Source organism: Coregonus clupeaformis, unplaced genomic scaffold (genome assembly GCF_020615455.1).
Source record: "Coregonus clupeaformis isolate EN_2021a unplaced genomic scaffold, ASM2061545v1 scaf1268, whole genome shotgun sequence".
NCBI classification, from domain to species: domain Eukaryota; kingdom Metazoa; phylum Chordata; class Actinopteri; order Salmoniformes; family Salmonidae; genus Coregonus; species Coregonus clupeaformis.
The window spans coordinates 132,501-140,675 of record NW_025534722.1 but is presented as its reverse complement, the minus strand read 5'-3'; the positions used below and the strand labels follow the sequence as shown (position 1 = coordinate 140,675).

Genomic DNA, 8,175 nt, shown 5'->3' with positions numbered 1-8,175 from the left:
TAATCAGCACAACAGTTTTCAGCTGTGCTAACATAGTTGTAAAAGGGTTTTCTAATGATCAATTAGCCTTTTAAAATGATAAACTTGGATTAGCAAACACAACGTGCCATTGGAACACAGGACTGATGGTTGCTGATAATGGGCCTCTGTATGCCGATGTAGATATTCCATTAAAAATCAGCCGTTTCCAGCTACAATAGCCATTTACAACATTAACAATGTCTACACTGTATTTCTGATCAATTTGATGTTATTTTAATGGACAAAAAAATTGCTTTTCTTTCGAAAACAAGGACATTTCTAAGTGACCCCAAACTTTTGAATGGTAGTGTATATGTTGTTTATATAGAGTATGTATACTTTACTATATATATACTTATATATGTTATCTATATAGAGTATGTATACTTTATAATATATCTACTTATATATGTTGTCTATATAGAGTATGTATACTTTACTATATATATCTACTTATATATGTTGTCTATATAGAGTATGTATACTTAACTATATATCTACTTATATATGTTGTCTATACTTTACTATATATACCGTATATTATTGTACATGTTGTCTATACGTAATATTTACACTTTAATGTATATCAGCTTAAATGAACCGTAATTAGTCACATGCTTGGTAAACAACCGGTGTAGACTACCAGTGAACTGCCTACTGACGGGCCCTTCCCAACAACGAGGAGAGAGATTAAACAGATCAATAACAGACCAGTTATAACACGTAGTAATAATACAAGGTAGAATAAATACACAATGAGTAATGATTACTAGGCTATATACACAGGGGTACCAGTACTGAGTCCATGTGCTGGGGTACGAGGTAATAACTAGGCTATATACACAGGGGAACCAGTACTGAGTCCATATGCTGGGGTACGAGGTAATAACTAGGCTATATACACAGGGGAACCAGTACTGAGTCCATGTGCTGGGGTACGAGGTAATGGTGGTCCTCTGTAGCTCAATTGGTAGAGCATGGCGCTTGTAACGCCAGGGTAGTGGGTTCGATCCCCGGGACCACCCATACGTAAAAATGTATGCGCACATGACTGTAAGTCGCTTTGGATAAAAGCGTCTGCTAAATGGCATATTATTATTATTATTAATAACTTGGCTATATACACGGGGGTAACAGTACTGAGTCGATGTCCAGGGGTACAAGGTAATAACTTGGCTATATACACAGGGTACCAGTACTGATGAGACATTTACATTTTACATTTCAGTCATTTAGCAGACGCTCTTATCCAGAGCGACTTACAGTTAGTGAGTGCATACATTTTCATACTGGCCCCCCGTGGGAAACGAACCCACAACCCTGGCGTTGCAAGTGTCATGCTCTACCAACTGAGCTACAGGGGACAAAAGAGTTAGTGCAAAAAGGATCAGCGCAGATAGTCTGGGTAGTTGTTTGGTTAACTATTTAACTAACTATTCAGTAGTCTTATAGCTTGGGGATTTGAAGCTGTTCAGGGTCCTGTTGGTTCCAGACTTGGCGCTCTGGTACCGCTTGCCGTGCGGTAGCAGAGAGAACAGTCTATGACTTGGGTGGCTGGAGTCTTTGACCGTTTTAAGGGCCTTCCTCTGACACCGCCTGCAGTAGAGGTCCTGGATGTCAGGGAGCTCGGCCCCAGTCTACCATGTGATTAGACATCTAGCAGGGGAGACTCTGCTCGGCCCCAGTTTACCATGTGATTATACATCTAGCAGGGGAGACTCTGCTCGGCCCCAGTTTACCATGTGATTAGACATCTAGCAGGGGAGACTCTGCTCGGCCCCAGTTTACCATGTGATTATACATCTAGCAGGGGAGACTCTGCTCGGTCCCAGTTTACCATGTGATTATACATCTAGCAGGGGAGACTCTGCTCGGCCCCAGTCTACCATGTGATTATACATCTAGCAGGGGAGACTCTGCTCGGCCCCAGTTTACCATGTGATTAGACATCTAGCAGGGGAGACTCTGCTCGGCCCCAGTTTACCATGTGATTAGACATCTAGCAGGGGAGACTCTGCTCGGCCCCAGTTTACCATGTGATTATACATCTAGCAGGGGAGACTCTGCTCGGCCCCAGTCTACCATGTGATTATACATCTAGCAGGGAGACTCTGCTCCCCCCAGTTTACCATGTGATTATACATCTAGCAGGGGAGACTCTGCTCGGCCCCAGTTTACCATGTGATTATACATCTAGCAGGGGAGACTCTACTCGGCCCCAGTTTACCATGTGATTAGACATCTAGCAGGGGAGACTCTGCTCGGCCCCAGTTTACCATGTGATTATACATCTAGCAGGGGAGACTCTGCGGTAGCCTCACTCTGTGTGTGTCTGTTCAGGAGGAGGGCAGAGTTCTTTGAGCTGGGTCAGAAAGGAGTGAGGTGGGAGGAAGACAGGCACAGAGACTTACTAAGGTGAGCACCCTAAACCCTATGTAGTGCACTACTTTTGAGCCTGTGGACCCTAACCCTGTGGACCCTAACCCTGTGGACCCTAACCCTATGGACCCTGTATCTATGGACCCTAACCCTATGGACCCTGTATCTATGGACCCTAACCCTATGGACCCTGTATCTATGGACCCTGTATCTATGGACCCTAACCCTATGGACCCTAACCCTATGGACCCTGTATCTATGGACCCTGTATCTATGGACCCTAACCCTGTGGACCCTAACCCTATGGACGCTAACCCTGTGGACCCTAACCCTATGGACCCTGTATCTATGGACCCTGTATCTATGGACCCTGTATCTGTGGACCCTAACCCTATGGACCCTAACCCTATGGACCCTGTATCTATGGACCCTAACTCTATGGACCCTGTATCTATGGACCCTGTATCTATGGACCCTAACCCTATGGACCCTGTATCTATGGACCCTAACCCTATGGACCCTGTATCTATGGACCCTGTATCTATGGACCCTAACCCTGTGGACCCTGTATCTATGGACCCTGTATCTATGGACCCTAACCCTATGGACCCTAACCCTATGGGCCCTAACCCTATGGACCCTGTATCTATGGACCCTAACCCTATGGACCCTAACCCTATGGACCCTAACCCTATGGACCCTAACCCTATGGACCCTGTATCTATGGACCCTGTATCTATGGACCCTAACCCTGTGGACCCTGTATCTATGGACCCTGTATCTATGGACCCTGTATCTATGGACCCTGTATCTATGGACCCTAACCCTATGGACCCTGTATCTATGGACCCTAACCCTATGGACCCTGTATCTATGGACCCTGTATCTATGGACCCTGTATCTATGGACCCTGTATCTATGGACCCTGTATCTATGGACCCTAACCCTGTGGACCCTAACCCTATGGACCCTGTATCTATGGACCCTAACCCTATGGACTCTGTATCTATGGACCCTAACCCTATGGACCCTGTATCTATGGACCCTAACCCTGTGGACCCTAACCCTATGGACTCTGTATCTATGGACCCTAACCCTATGGACCCTGTATCTATGGACCCTAACCCTGTGGACCCTAACCCTATGGACCCTGTATCTATGGACCCTAACCCTATGGACCCTGTATCTATGGACCCTAACCCTATGGACCCTAACCCTATGGACCCTGTATCTATGGACCCTAACCCTATGGACCCTAACCCTATGGACCCTGTATCTATGGACCCTAACTCTATGGACCCTGTATCTATGGACCCTAACTCTATGGACCCTGTATCTATGGACCCTGTATCTATGGACCCTAACCCTGTGGACCCTAACCCTATGGACCCTGTATCTATGGACCCTAACCCTATGGACCCTGTATCTATGGACCCTAACTCTATGGACCCTGTATCTATGGACCCTGTATCTATGGACCCTAACCCTATGGACCCTAACCCTATGGACCCTGTATCTATGGACCCTGTATCTATGGACCCTAACCCTATGGACCCTAACCCTATGGACCCTAACCCTATGGACCCTGTATCAATGGACCCTAACCCTATGGACCCTGTATCTATGGACTCTGTATCTATGGACCCTGTATCTATGGACCCTAACCCTATGGACCCTGTATCTATGGACCCTGTATCTATGGACCCTAACCCTATGGACACTGTATCTATGGACCCTAACCCTATGGACCCTGTATCTATGGACTCTGTATCTATGGACCCTAACCCTATGGACCCTGTATCTATGGACCCTGTATCTATGGACCCTAACCCTATGGACCCTAACCCTATGGACCCTAACCCTATGGACCCTGTATCTATGGACCCTAACCCTATGGACCCTAACCCTATGGACCCTGTATCTATGGACCCTAACCCTATGGACCCTAACCCTATGGACCCTGTATCTATGGACCCTGTATCTATGGACCCTGTATCTATGGACCCTGTAACTATGGACCCTAACCCTATGGACCCTGTATCTATGGACCCTGTATCTATGGACCCTAACCCTATGGACCCTAACCCTATGGACCCTGTATCTATGGACCCTGTATCTATGGACCCTGTATCTATGGACCCTAACCCTATGGACCCTGTATCTATGGACCCTGTATCTATGGACCCTAACCCTATGGACCCTGTATCTATGGACCCTAATCCTATGGACCCTAACCCTATGGACCCTGTATCTATGGACCCTGTATCTATGGACCCTAACCATATGGACCCTGTATCTATGGACCCTAACCCTATGGACCCTAACCCTATGGACCCAAACCCTATGGACCCTGTATCTATGGACCCTAACCCTATGGACCCTAACCCTATGGACCCTAACCCTGTGGACCCTAACCCTATGGACCCTGTATCTATGGACCCTGTATCTATGGACCCTAACCCTATGGACCCTGTATCTATGGACCCTAACCCTATGGACCCTGTATCTATGGACCCTAACCCTATGGACCTTGTATCTATGGACCCTGTATCTATGGACCCTAACCCTATGGACCCTGTATCTATGGACCCTAACCCTATGGACCCTAACCCTATGGACCCTGTATCTATGGACCCTGTATCTATGGACCCTGTATCTATGGACCCTAACCCTATGGACCCTAACCCTATGGACCCTAACCCTATGGACCCTGTATCTATGGACCCTAACCCTATGGACCCTGTATCTATGGACCCTAACCCTATGGACCCTGTATCTATGGACCCTGTATCTATGGACCCTAACCCTATGGACCCTGTATCTATGGACCCTGTATCTATGGACCCTGTATCTATGGACCCTAACCCTATGGACCCTGTATCTATGGACCCTGTATCTATGGACCCTGTATCTATGGACTCTGTATCTATGGACCCTAACCCTATGGACCCTGTATCTATGGACCCTGTATCTATGGACTCTGTATCTATGGACCCTAACCCTATGGACCCTGTATCTATGGACCCTGTATCTATGGACTCTGTATCTATGGACCCTAACCCTATGGACCCTGTATCTATGGACCCTAACCCTATGGACCCTGTATCTATGGACCCTAACACTATGGACCCTGTATCTATGGACCCTGTATCTATGGACCCTGTATCTATGGACCCTAACCCTATGGACCCTGTATCTATGGACCCTGTATCTATGGACCCTAACCCTATGGACCCTGTATCTATGGACCCTGTATCTATGGACCATGTATCTATGGACCCTAACCCTATGGACCCTAACCCTATGGACCCTGTATCTATGGACCCTGTATCTATGGACCCTAACCCTATGGACCCTAACCCTATGGACCCTAACCCTATGGACCCTGTATCTATGGACCCTAACCCTATGGACCCTAACCCTATGGACCCTAACCCTATGGACCCTGTACCTATGGACCCTGTATCTATGGACCCTGTATCTATGGACCCTGTATCTATGGACCCTGTATCTATGGACCCTAACCCTGTGGACCCTGTATCTATGGACCCTGTATCTATGGACCCTAACCCTATGGACCCTGTATCTATGGACCCTAACCCTGTCCACTGGACCCTGTATCTATGGACCCTAACCCTATGGACCCTACCCTATGGACCCTGTATCTAATGGACCCTGTATCTATGGACCCTAACCCTATGGACTCTGTATCTATGGACCCTAACTATATGGACCCTGTATCTATGGACCCTACTATGGACCCTAACCCTATGGACCCTGTACCTATGGACCCTGTATCTATGGACCCTGTATCTATGGACCCTGTATCTATGGACCCTGATCTATGGACCCAACCTATGGACCCTGTATCCTATGGACCCTAACCCTATGGACCCTGTATCTATGGACCCTGTATCTATGGACCCTGTCTATGGACCCTGTCTGGACTCTGTATCTATGGACCCTAACCCTATGGACCCTGTATCTATGGACCCTAACCCTGTGGACCCTAACCCTATGGACTCTGTATCTATGGACCCTAACCCTATGGACCCTGTATCTATGGACCCTTATCTGTGGACCCTAACCCTATGGACCCTGTATCTATGGACCCTGTATCTATGGACCCTAACCCTATGGACCCTGTATCTATGGACCCTGTATCTATGGACCCTGTATCTATGGACCCTGTATCTTGGACCCACCCAACCCTATGGACCCTGTATCTATGGACCCTAACCCTATGGACTCTGTATCTATGGACCCTAACCCTATGGACCCTGTATCTATGGACCCTAACCCTGTGGACCCTAACCCTATGGACTCTGTATCTATGGACCCTAACCCTATGGACCCTGTATCTATGGACCCTAACCCTGTGGACCCTAACCCTATGGACCCTGTATCTATGGACCCTGTATCTATGGACCCTAACCCTATGGACCCTGTATCTATGGACCCTAACCCTATGGACCCTGTATATATGGACCCTGTATCTATGGACCCTAACCCTATGGACCCTAACCCTATGGACCCTGTATCTATGGACCCTAACCCTATGGACCCTAACCCTATGGACCCTGTATCTATGGACCCTGTATCTATGGACCCTAACCCTATGGACCCTAACCCTATGGACCCTAACCCTATGGACCCTGTATCTATGGACCCTGTATCTATGGACCCTGTATCTATGGACCCTGTATCTATGGACCCTGTATCTATGGACCCTAACCCTATGGACCCTGTATCTATGGACCCTGTATCTATGGACCCTAACCCTATGGACCCTGTATCTATGGACCCTAACCCTATGGACCCTAACCCTATGGACCCTGTATCTATGGACCCTAACCCTATGGACCCTGTATCTATGGACCCTAACCCTATGGACCCTGTATCTATGGACCCTGTATCTATGGACCCTAACCCTATGGACCCTAACCCTATGGACCCTGTATCTATGGACCCTAACCCTATGGACCCTAACCCTATGGACCCTGTATCTATGGACCCTAACCCTATGGACCCTGTATCTATGGACCCTGTATCTATGGACCCTAACCCTATGGACCCTGTATCTATGGACCCTAACCCTATCGACCCTAACCCTATGGACCCTGTATCTATGGACCCTGTATCTATGGACCCTGTATCTATGGACCCTGTATATATGGACCCTAACCCTATGGACCCTGTATCTATGGACCCTAACCCTATCGACCCTAACCCTATGGACCCTGTATCTATGGACCCTGTATCTATGGACCCTGTATCTATGGACCCTGTATCTATGGGCCCTGTATCTATGGACCCTGTATCTATGGACCCTAACCCTATGGACCCTAACCCTATGGACCCTAACCCTATGGACCCTGTATCTATGGACCCTAACCCTATGGACGCTGTATCTATGGACCCTAACCCTATGGACCCTGTATCTATGTACCCTGTATCTATGGACCCTGTATCTATGGACCTTGTATCTATGGACCCTAACTCTATGGACCCTGGTCAAAAGTAGTGCACTAGGGTGCAATTTGGGACACATCATCTCTTCCTTACGTAGTGCACTACATTATAGTACCCCATTCCCTATTTAGTGCACTACTGTATGACACCCCATTCCCTATTTAGTGCACTAGTTTTGACCAGGGCCCCATAGGGACCATCTAGTCGTGATCGACTCTGATCCAGTGGTGTGTGTGTGTGTGTGTGTGTGTGTGTGTGTGTGTGTGTGTGTGTGTGTGTGTGTGTGTGTGTGTCTCCCACAGG

General features: G+C 47.8%; 1 long non-coding RNA gene across 1 annotated transcript in view; it reads left to right on the top strand.

Moving 5' to 3' along the window:
- Nucleotides 1-2,363: 2,363 nt before the first annotated feature.
- Nucleotides 2,364-8,175, top strand: part of LOC123486562 — a 6,159-nt gene continuing 347 nt past the window's right edge. The window contains exons 1-2 of the long non-coding RNA XR_006659416.1: nucleotides 2,364-2,436; nucleotide 8,175. The exon at nucleotide 8,175 is cut by the window's right edge and continues 63 nt beyond it. This is a non-coding gene — a long non-coding RNA (uncharacterized LOC123486562). The remainder of the gene's footprint in view (nucleotides 2,437-8,174) is intronic.